Here is an 11,332-nt window from a genome sequence, read left to right as displayed (position 1 = left end):
CCAAACAAAAGACAGGCATATGAGTTGAACATTTACCTGAGGTAGATACACTCCTTGGAGAGAACAATCAAGGGAGAAAGAAGGGCTGCTTATGCACTGGGAGACAGCTCAGGGGCAGGAGGGCATGAAGGGATGGGCACAGGGAAGAGATAACTATCAGGGAGGGGAGCTGTTGGTAAATTGTGGTCAATGTCATGAGACATAGTGTATGTGATCTGCTGTATGGAACATGAATTTGCTCTGTAAACTTTCACCCAAATCACAATAAAAATAAATAAATAAACAAAATTAAAAAAAAAAAAAAAAAAAAGAAGAGTGAAAGTCTGCTATACCCGCTATACTAGTAATCTGCTATCACTTCCTTCCCTGAAGGGTGGAGAAAGATGACTTCATCCTCAAAAAACAGCATTCAGATATTTCCTGAATGTTCTTAGTGCACTTTTAATCATCAACTACAGTTTTACTCTTCACTTATTTATCTACCCTTTTTTGGAATCTCCTTCTCTTTCAAGCCTCTATAGTTAATCAGTAGTTCTTAAGACTTGTGCAAAATGCATCCATTATCCTAGTCTTAAATCACCTCTTTCAAACTTCAAGCAAAACCCCAGTTTTCTAGGATGTATCATGAAGATATGAAAAAGAAGTTCATGCTCTTCATGCCCAGACCCTTTCTAATTTTATGCATGAATACACCATTCCTACTTAGATTCTGTACCCCTACACTGATCCCCACTTTACCTTTTAGCCTGCTCTTATAGAGAAACCACTCCATCACTTTTAATCTAATCAGTATCCTTTCTCAGAGCTTCTGCTTGTCCCATTCTCCTCAAGGAACACAGTCTGAATTAAATGTAGAATTTTCAGTATGGGAGGTACATATAAATAGGGAATTTATCAAGCACCCCAGTTTTTTTTTTTAAATACATTTATGTCATTTTCATAATCAAAGTGCAAAACCTCACACTCAGTCTGAGACTTAAATGTACATCTTGAATTCTGCTACCTGATGCATACCATATACACATAGCACTGAAGAGACAGACACTAATCATATATGCCATGTCACTGAGCTTTCCACTGGGAAGAGTTTCACAGTATCTTCACACACTGCTGTCCATGGAGTTTAAGCAGATAGTTATTTTCTACCACTGTTAGTTCCATCTCTAAACAGAGCCAAGACGGAGCAAGGGAGAGAGTAAAAGACAAAATAAATATTTAAAAGGCATATGTAGTCAGTACAAATTTGAACTTATGTCAAACTGTGCTATGGGATCAAGCTGAATTATCCATTCTGACAAGATGCCTTGTGACAATGGGACTTGAAGAATCTACATTTTCATTATATAGAGCTTACCCGCTAAGAAGAGCAATCAAAAGCCACCTAATTAAATTAACCATGAGCCCATTTAAAGAAGAAATATTGCTCCATAAAATTATACAGCCTCTCTCAAACCCACCCCTCCAACACTTTTATCTTTCCTCTAAGGCATATGCACCTGACATCCATGACAAAGACCCATGACTGTGAGAACTGACCAAGTACACATGTCCAAGACAGTTTATCCACATCTGCAGTGACAGAAGTAATGCTAAAAAAAAAAAAAATCACTATAAAAACAGATTTCCAGTAGAGGCCCACAATCACATGTACATGTACATGGTCTGGAATATTCCATTCCTTTGCTTTCTTTCACATCATTCCTTCAGGGGAAAGGTATCATGGCCCCCAGATGATATCTTTTAAAATAAAAATACCCATCATAGGAGTAACAAAATAAAGTCAATCATTTGTATAACCAGGGTTTGTCCATTTGCATTCCACCCATTGGAACCAGTTGGTTTAAGAGCCACCATGAAAAGAGGATGATGCAATTTGCCTGCTATATGTGTGGATGCCACAGAGGAAGACTGAGAAGAGCAGCAAGTAGGAATAATCACGAAGGCACTGGTACTTTGGGGAAGGTAATACCTCACAAAAGAGGAGATTCTGAAAGAGTAATCTAAAAATTATAAGTTGCAAGGGTGGGCTTTCAGGCCATGGGCCATACAGGTCAAGGGACAACTTATCTCCTTCCCAGTTTTTGGTGCAAGCCATCTTTTGCATTCAGAGGGGAGTCCTCTCACTGTAGCTCCATGAATGAGATGTATGTGGTTGGTTCATTCAGCCCCAAGTAGGGAAATCAGGAACAAGCCTGTGGAGTCCCTGCTGCTTCCAGGAAACAGACTTATTTGCAACCAGCAATTTAGGCTCAGGTGCTTTTCTAAGTGAAAACAATTATCATTCTTCTGCCATAGCAATCAGGCTAATAATTTGCAACTGATTCAGTAAATCAAACAAGCACACTTTTACAAAGACCTTATTTCCTTTGAATCTTTAATTCATTTAGGTCAGTCTCGCCTTTGGCTAACTTGTGGAACAAAGGTAATCCACAGGGCCTTATCTCTCAATTTGGTCCATATCCCAGACCCCCTCTTCCATTACACAAACAAATATTGAGTGTACCCTCACTTACCACCTAGGTCAAGGACCTACTGTGGTACCTTACCTGAGTCCACACTCTCCACATAGTATTCTCTCTTTTCATTCTCAAAACTTACCTGTCCTGTTTTCTGCTCTTTCAGAAATTTTCTTTCCACCTTCCAAAGTAACTTATTAATGGGTAAGAATGTAGGCTCTGGGGCCAAGCTGTAAGCTGTCTAGCTTCAAATCCCACCTCTGCCACCTACTAACTCTGTGTGACCTTGAGCAAGTCATTTAGCCCAAGTTCCTCACCTGTAAAATCAGACAAATACTATTGCTCACTTTATAACGTTGTTGCGGGAAACAGATGTAATTATACATACATATAGATAGACAGATAGATAGATAGATATGCTCTGGTGGTGTAGTGCCTGAGGCATTGGACTGCTAACCAGAAGGCTGGCGGTTCAAACCCACCAGCCACTCCTCAGAAGGAAGGCTAGGCAATCAACTTCCAGCGTGATACTGCCTCGGAAACCCAAGGAGGGGTTGCTATGAGTCAGATCTGACTTGACGGTATATATGCACAGTGCTTGAAATTTTTAAGCACTCAATAACCACTGTCACTATTATCATGATAAATGGTATCTAGTACAATATACATTCCTCTTATCACATGCTCATCTTCTTTCAGACCATGGGCATGAAGTTTCTCCATTATTTTTTCTCAGCTCATGTAGGAAATTTAAGGTTGCAAAAAAGGAGATACTTCGACATGATTTACACCATGAATATGGTAGAAACAATTACTTATTACTCCCTTAACATGTGAGATTATATCTATAATAGCAAATATGTCCACAATTTGGTCCCATCTTCAGCAATCACCGGGTGACTTATGAATCTGAAACTTCTCAATATATAACATTTGCTTGACACTGGAACTAATTTGTCTAAGTTGTCAACAACAGAATGCAGAGATAGAGCTTTCATTGAGAATATTAAACAAGTTTTTCAATTCACTTAAAATAATCAAACAGCAAAGTTTCTAAAAGTCTGAAAACACAGATATCATGACAAAACTGTTCAACAAATAGCAACCACTTGTGTTCTGAGTGGCATAACTCAATATGCATGGTTTTGCATGTGCCATCATTTAAGAACCTTGTTTTCTTCACCTCTGGAATTTAGCTCTTATTTTTCATTTTCAAGATCAATTTAGGAGGGAAAAGGAGCACGGGGTTAGGGGATCAATCTCAGCTGTTACTACTTGGAGACCTTGTGACCATTCATTAACCCCTTCAAGTCTCTAGGCATCTATCTGAAAAATTTTGAGGAGGGGAGAAAAGGGGAAAATAAACTCACAGAACTGAATTAAGATTAAACCAATATATGTTAGCATACTTTGCAAATTATGCTGTAATCTTTTTGGAAACTCTGTGGGGCAGTTCTACTCTGCCCTATACTGTCTCTTTGAGTCAGAAGTGACTTGATGGCAATGGAGTTTTTAAATCCCATTTAGGACTTCTGACCTGTGAAACTATAATATATTTGTTGTTTTAAGCCACTAAGTCTATGTAATTTGTTAAAGCATTGAAAGGAAATTAATATATGGGGTATAACAAATTTATTATCATCTTGGGGGCTAAAGTTGAGGCAATTATTTCTCTATTTCTGTTGGCAGTTTAGTGTAGATGTTAAAATTTTTGTATGGAATTAAAACTCTATAGTTCCACTGTTCATTCACTATATGACCTGTGGAAAGTGATGTCACAACTTTGAGCCTTGGTTTCCTCATAGGTAAAATGGGGATAATAACAGTATGTATCTTATATTGTTGTTATGAACACTGAACAAGGTAACCTATGTAATGAATTTAAAACAATTACTGAAACAAAATAAGAGGTCAAAAGCTTTCACTATTACTGTTATCACATAACAGTAATGATATCTCTTGTTTGAATTAGTTCTCATAATTTGCAAAGTTTTATTGACTATTCAGAGGCATTAGACTGTGTGCATCATAATAAATTATGGATAATATTGCAAAGAATGGAAATTCCAGAATACTTAATTCTCCAGAACCTGTACACAAACCAAGAGGGGGTTGTTCAAACAGAACAAAGAGATACTGAATGGTTTAAAATCAGGAAGGGTGTGCATCAGGGTTGTATCCTTTTACCATACTTATTCAATCTGTATGCTGAGCAAAAAATCTGAGGAACTAGCCCATATGAAGAAGAACATGGCATCAGGATTAGAGGAAGGCTCATTAACAATCTATAATAGGCAGATGGCACTACCTGTTGGCTAAAAGTCAGAAAGATGTGAAGCACTTACTGATGAAGATCAAAGACTACATCCTTCAGTATGGATTACGTTTCAACATAAAGAAAACAAAAATCCTCACAACTGAACCAGTAAGCAACATTGTGATAAAGAAAGAAAAGACTGAAATTGCCAAAGATTTCATTTTACTTTGATCTACAATCAACACCCCATGGAAGCAGCTATCAAGAAATTAAATAGCATACTGCATTGGGCTAATCTGCTGCAAAAGACCTCTTCAAATTATTAAAAACCAAAGATGTCACTTTGAGGACTAAGGTGTGCCTGACCCAAGTCACTGTCTATTAAATAGGCTCACATGCATGTGAAAGCTGGACAATGAATACAAAAGATCAAAGAAGAATTGATGGATTTGAACTATGATGTTGGCACAGAATACCGAATATACCACAGAATGCCAGAAGAACAAACATATCTGTCTTGGAAGAAGTACAGCAGTAATCCATACTTCATCGCTCAGATATCAGGAGGGACCAGTCCCTGGAGAGGGATATCATGCTTTGTAAAGTAGAGGGTCAGCGAAGACCCTGAATGAGAAGGATTGACACAGTGGTTGCAACCTTTTAGGTAAAGCATGCTATTTGGTGCTGTCAAGTTGATTCTGACTCATAGTGACCCTATGTACAACAGAGCAAAACACTCCTATGTAAGCCTATTATTGAAGCCATGAATGAATGAATGAGTGGATAAATTCTGGAACCACAATGAAGCCACTCTGCCCATGGTCACCAGGCTGGAAGCACCTGGAATTTAACATCTTTTGGGAGTAGAACTCAATCAATGCCTGTCAGAAATTGACATATAAATCCCCCTGCTCCCTTGCTTCTCTACTGGAAAATTTCTGAAGCTTGAGTTTTGCTGTATTTCCCAGAGTTTCCCATGACATTAAGCTCTGGTAACCTACTGTGTTATCTGGCTCAATAATGTCTTCTTGACATTACTTCCCTTCGTAGTAATGGTTCCTACAACTTCCAAATAAACTATTCACACTGGAACCATTGTCTCATGATCTACTTCTGGAGCAATAAGACAGCTGGAATGAAGTTGACCAACTCTTTTAGTTTTCCTAGGACTCTGGGGATTCCTGAGACATGAAACTTTGCATTTTAAAATCAATAGTCCATGAAAACCTTCTCAAGTTTGCTTGGTATTTAGGGCTTTCTCAGGATGTGAGACTTTCTTTTATAAAACACAAGAACTCCCTGGGCAAACCAGGATTGAACTAGTCACCCTCATTGGAACTCACAGTGGTCCAAGGAAACAGATCCTTTGAATTAGTTTCTGCATGCAGCACTGGCCAAATGGCAACAACAACAACAACAACAACAAAACATGGCAGGTTGTGGTAGACTATGAATCATAATTGCTAAATCTCTCACCTGAGATTGAATTGAGTTGGAGCATGGTGGGAAGAGGATGGACTGGCTTATAAAACCTCTCTGAGAGCTACAATTGCAGTGGCCACTAGATAAGCTGTGTAATTGGAATGTATGTGAAGTACCATCAATGAGCTGAAAGAAAATAACAAGCTCAAACTACTGAACACTAACCCAGGCCACAGTGAGAAAACCTGAAGAACACTCTGACAGCATTTTAAGAAACTGTTATCTTCTGCAGGTAAAGGGCAGAACAGAAAGAAAATCAGGGCCACACCTGATATGAGAGAATAATTTCAGAGAATGTTTAAGTTACAGGTGCAGCAAGCCTTCTAAGTTATAGTCAAGACCCTGAGAAGGAAGATAGGGGACACTGATATATGAAGTGGGCACATTTGAGTGGATACCCTTGGGACCCTTGAATTTTCAGATTCTCCTGAACCTTCTGAGACTGCAATAGTCATCTATATCCCATTGTTAGAGGATAGCACCCTCTCCTTGCCTGGAAAACAAGCAGAAGCTTCACCTAGATAGAATGCCTAGAAAGATGATACATTCCTTTCTGAAGATCTGCTCCCACCTTCCCACATAAGTTTCAGCATGGCTTGCCAAAAAAGCTGTAGGACCTGGCTAATAAGAACTAAAAGAAACTGGGAATACATGCTGGCAAATGGATCTTGAATATGCTATAACTTGGGAGACAAGAGGAGGGGCAAAATATAATGTTGGACAAACAGGAGTTTATTCATATGGAGCCACTCCCCATGACTCAGGATTTATCAGCCTAACAAAGACAAAATAAGCAGGGACTCAGAGCCCTCAAGCATAAAAGTCTAGGTTGTCCCACTGAATAATCAACTAATCGCTAAGACTCAGAAAGGGATCAGTATAGGTGATTCTAGATAACAGTGGGAGAACAATGTGGAACTAAACTCAAAATCATTAAAAAAAAAAAAAAAAAGATAGAGCCTGGTGAGACCTCTGAGACTCTGGCCCCTAGTTAGTTACCCTTCAGGTCTGGACTTGAACTCACTCCCATGGTTTCCAGGCAAACAACAGATAGGCATATACAGTGAACATTTACATCAGGTAGATATACTCCTTAGAATGATCAATCACGGGAGAAAAGAAGAGCACTATTTGCACAAGGAGATAGCTGCTGGGGGCCAGAAACACATAGGAAAGAAGTACACAGGGAAGAGGTACCTACAGGGAGAAAGTGGGAAGAGAGCTGTTACACTGCAGGGAATTGCAATCAATATCATGAAACAAAATGTGTATGAACTGCTGTATGAAAAATTTGCTCTGTAAACTTTCACTGAAATAATAATAATAATAATAAAAGTGTTGGCTAAGGGTGACGGGAGAGTAGAATGGGTGCTAGTGGAGGAAGAGGATAAATGCCAGTTTTGGCCGTGGGACCACCTACAGCAGGCATTCTAGCTTATTCCACTAACTCTTTTATCTTGTTTAATTTTTTCCACCCTTTTTTTTCAGAAACTGTGACTGGTCAGCTAGTGTGGGTCTCTAGTAGCTCTGAGTGGTATAAAGGATGAACCACAGTAGAGGCTTTCTTTGGTCTTTCAGTGATCTCAGATCAACTTTCAACTATTAAAATCTCTGTCTATGTACTTAAAGGACTTTCTTCCACTAGGTATCTCAGAAAGGCATTCTGATTATGTGCAAGGCAAGACAGAAATACCAAGAAATTAAAATACTCAGCATCCTGCCCCTTTACACACAACATATACAAGAGCACCCCTCAATTAATGACTTTCATGAATTGGTGTAGAAATACCCCAGCTCCTTCACTCCTTAGGTGGGACATTTCTGAGGTGGGTATTTTGCATATTTCTCAGAATTTCCCTATGGAACTAAGCTCCAGTCACCTACTATGGAAGTTGGTACATTGGTAATGTGCCCTTTATTGGCTGCTTTTCTTTTCTCTTTCTTGCATCTCCTCTCCTGAGAGTATTTCTTTTATCACGTAAACTACTTGAACCCAAATCCTTGTGTAAGGTACTGTTTCTGGGAGAACCCAAACCAACAAATGAAACTAAATATCACCAAAGTAAGTATCACCAAAACTTTAGAGAACATTTTAAAATCTATCACTACAAAGTATAAGAGAGAAAAATAAAAACATATTGGTACTAGAATGAAGTCCCTGGGTGATGCAAACAGTTAACTTGCCTGTAGTTAACAAAAGTGTGGAAATTCTATTCCACCCAGAGGCACTTTGCAAGAAAGTCCTGTCCATCTACTTCTGACAAATCAGCTATTCAAAACCCTATAGAGCACAGTCCTACTCTGACACACATAGGGTCACTATGAGTCAGAACGGCTACTGGTAAATGGTAGTATCAAAATAAGAACCTGAGGACCAATGACCTGTCTTACTAATGTGGTACATGAGAGGTTGTGGTACAGTGGTATGGCTCTTCTAGCCATAGTCTTTGTGACTCCCACCAGATAACAGGTTGAACTATGCAAATGTGAGGTACTTTGTGGGCTACCAGGGGACTGGATAGCTTGTTAGTTATGTAAGTAAGGCACATGGCATGGTTGTGGGGGTGGGGCCATGGAAATAAAGTGTATGGAACCCTAATGTCGGGATTGGCCAGTTTTGCTTTTGCCTATTTCACTAGGCTTAAAATGAGTCTTCTCAGAGGCAAAAAGGGGGATCTAACTACCACCAAGACAGAGAAGAGCTTAAAAAGGAGCACACACTTGGATCCAAGAGTCTTGTGCTGAGATGAAAGCAGAGAGATGGTGGCAGCAGAACCAAGAGACTGGCATGAGACAGAGTGGCAGGCTTGCTGGCCCACTGAGCAAGACAGCTGAGTGTCTTTGGGCAGAAGCCTTGATGGCAGAGTGGGGTGCACCTACTGGCAGAGCTAAAAGAGCTTAGCAACACTTGCAGGGCAGAGTCCAGAGACTAGGGAGCAAAGAATCCAGGGAGCAAAAAGAAACATGCCTATGGGCACAGCTGAGGAGAGCCTCCTCTGATTGAAGAATTATATCCCGAGCCATTCCTGAACCTGAATTATAACCTGTTATTTCCCTAATAAATCCCACAATCCCAAGTATTGTCTACAAGTTCTGTATGGCCATTGCAACAAATTATCAAATCCAGCAGAGAAGTGGAGTGCCATGGAAGGGACAGTTGGTATCAGAACTGGCAAAAACTTTGGAGCATGGTGGTATGTCTGACCTCCATTTCATAGGAACCAGCCTTGGGCTGAAGCTGAAGATGGTGATTCTCTCTCCCCCTTGAAGATAAGGGGGTCTGAGGGTGCTGCCTGAAGCCCCCCCCCCTTTTTTTTAATTGTGATTTGGGTGAAAATTTACAGAGCAAATTCACTTTCCATACAGCACCTCACATACACTTTGTCTCATGACACTGACTACAATACACCACGATGCAACAACTCCTCTCCCACTTCCACCCCATAGTTACCTCTTCCCTGTGTCCTTCTTTCCATGCACTCTTGCCCCCTGAGCTGTCTCCCTGTGCATAAACAGCCCTTTTTTCTCCCATGATTGTTCTCTCCAAGGAGTGTATCTACCTCAGGTACATGTTCAACTCATATGCCTGTCTTTTGTTTGGCTGGAAGCCACAGGTGTGTGTTCAGTTCCAGACCTGAAGGGCAGCTAGGGGCCATAGTCTCAGGGGTTCCACCAGGCTCTTTCAGACCAGCAAACCTGGTCCCCCCCTTCTTTTTTTTTTTTTTTTTGCCCAAAAATGATTTTGAGTTTTGTTCCACATTGTTATCCCTCTCTATGCAGGATTTCCAACATAGATCCCCCTCCGAGTGGTTGACAGTGCAGATCGCATGGTGTACATGTTGCTAGGACTAATTCTTTCCATGAATCTTTGGTTTTCTTCATTCTTCTTTGCTCTGGATGAGGAAAGACCCATCGTTGCATCTAGATGGCTGCTTAAGCCCTTTTGCAGAGGTAGTCATTAAATGTTTGTTGAATGAATGAATAAACAAATGAAAAGATTTATCCTTACCAATTATGTAACTCAAGGGTTGTCAAAATTTTGTCTGTAAAGAGCCATACAGTAAATATTTTAGGCTTTGTAGGCCATGCAGTCTCTTTTACAACTATTCACCTATGCTGCTAAAGCATGGAAGCAGCTACAAACAAATGAGGGTTGCTATATTCCAATAAACTTTATTTACTTACAAAAACTGATGGCAGGCCTTATTTGATCTGTTGGCCATTGTTTGCCAATCCCTGGGGAAAATCAAATATAAAACCATACCAAAGCATTAAATAAGTGAAAGGGAGCCCAAGAAAGTACTGATTTTGATACTTTTTAATATGTAAAATTTCATTTTTAAAAGCTAATTTTCTCCATTTTATTTCTCCTGCTTTGCTGGAAACTTAATTTGCCATTTTGTAATTCTACACAAATTATTTCAGAAACTAAAGTGCAAAAACCCACTTAAAAGTAATGTAAATACATACGTTAAAATATGGGCCCCAAGGTTTGGGAGGAGAAATGCAAAGAGATGGAGTAGCCATCTAGTAGATAAATTTGATTCTGATCTCATTCCTACTGTAAAAGGTACGAGTGGCCTCTACTAATAGTCTACATTCATGCCTTCAATGTCTACCATTTCTCACACCTGTGGATTAAGGTTTTTATAATATCTGTTAAAATTTAACTAGGAGAACTACAGAGAGTAAGAGTATAAACAATTATCAGTGATATTCTTCTTGGTTGAAACTCATCTGTACTAGGAAAAGTGGTGAAGGAAGGAATGGTAGAATGCTGGATGGGGCCCAATGAATCCTCTGGGGATAATCTGATAGCATGGGAAGTATATATGACAGCAATTGTCTTTGGCTGATCTATTTTGCAACTCTGAGGAGAAAGAATTTAAATTCTGGATGGTGGTGGTGATGTAAATGTTTCCTCTCCATAACAATGCAAATGATTCCTGCTTGTGGCAACACAAATTAATATTATTTAGCAGAAATTACAAGCAATCCTGGTGGCAGAGTGCTTAAAGCACTCCGCCAGTAACTGAAAGGTCAGCAGTTGGAACCTACCAGCCGCTCAGCTGAAGAAAAATGTAGCAGACTGCTTCCATAAAGATTGTTGTTGTTGTTATGTGCCGTCGAGTCAGAC

Source organism: Orycteropus afer, unplaced genomic scaffold (genome assembly GCF_000298275.1).
Source record: "Orycteropus afer afer isolate SDZICR_OR568_19922 unplaced genomic scaffold, OryAfe1.0 scaffold00149, whole genome shotgun sequence".
Taxonomy (NCBI): domain Eukaryota; kingdom Metazoa; phylum Chordata; class Mammalia; order Tubulidentata; family Orycteropodidae; genus Orycteropus; species Orycteropus afer.
Note: the sequence above shows the minus strand (reverse complement) of the source record.